This window comes from Amphiprion ocellaris, chromosome 15 (assembly GCF_022539595.1).
Source record: "Amphiprion ocellaris isolate individual 3 ecotype Okinawa chromosome 15, ASM2253959v1, whole genome shotgun sequence".
Lineage (NCBI taxonomy): Eukaryota > Metazoa > Chordata > Actinopteri > Pomacentridae > Amphiprion > Amphiprion ocellaris.
Genome location: NC_072780.1, coordinates 7,129,800 through 7,130,813, shown reverse-complemented (window position 1 = coordinate 7,130,813; position 1,014 = coordinate 7,129,800). Strand labels below are relative to the sequence as shown.

Genomic DNA, 1,014 nt, shown 5'->3' with positions numbered 1-1,014 from the left:
TTTTGTGCGACACAAACGCAATGCAACAATGTACATGGAGGCGATAGTACACCTGCTGCTCGGTCTGTGGCTTTCTGTCAGATTCAGAGTAACAGAAGAGTCGGAGAAAGCTGAGAGCGGCGAGTCGAAACACTCAGGAGACACACAGGAGAGTTTGGGAGGCGATACAGCAGTATCAAGCTGAAGACAAGAGGATATGAACGAGACGACATATAAGGGTAAGCTAATGCTAGTTCGCTAGCTATCGTGTATCAGTCCTGTGAACGACCCTGTAATGGCTGCAGTTTGTCGCTATTAGGTATTAAAATATGTATGCTGTGTATGTGTTTCAGATGCTCTCTGATGAGACTTCATGGGATTTACCTGAAGCAGCAGCACATGAGCCTGCAGTGGCACAAGGTGTAGAGGAGGAGGACAGAGATGTACAGGATGCACTGATGCACTACGTGTCATGCAAAAGTTAAAAGTTGTTCTTCTTGTTATACTTCTGTTTTTCTGTCCCCGGACCGCTATTGTTTTCTTTAATGCAATTCTGACAATAAACTTTTGTAGATGTGTCTATGCTATTGTTTGTTTGTGAAGGTTAGCAAGATTAAATAAAAAATTAAACGCCAAAACATTAAAACAGCTGTTTTAAGAAAATTCCAGTTTGATAAATCAGTATTGCTTTGGTGTAATTCAGTCACCAGAATTATGAACCATAAAGGAGTTTGTGTTAAAACATGTTAAATCCCATTAAACACAAATACATTATTAGGGAATATAGAATTGTTTGGTTCAGACTGTTGACTCTTTTCCTACCAGTGTCTTAACAGACAAAATGAAAAGTTATGATGCAATCACATAAGTCACAAAATAGTTTATTAGTCAGCAGCAAAATCAAAACTATTTACAATGTGCAAAGTACAAACTGTGGTGGGCCTCTCCTACAGTGGAGGGCTAAAAGTAAAACTATATACAACTACAGGTGCTGGTCATATAATTAGAATATCATGAAAAAAGTTGTTCATTATT

At 38.6% G+C, this 1,014-nt stretch overlaps 1 long non-coding RNA gene across 1 annotated transcript; it reads left to right on the top strand.

The window, feature by feature from the left end:
• The first annotated feature begins 6 nt into the window (after positions 1–6).
• LOC129350597 (uncharacterized) lies at positions 7–561 on the top strand. Its single transcript, XR_008604054.1, has 2 exons — positions 7–218; positions 333–561. It is a non-coding gene; the product is annotated as an uncharacterized LOC129350597 (long non-coding RNA).
• The last annotated feature ends 453 nt before the right edge of the window (positions 562–1,014 follow it).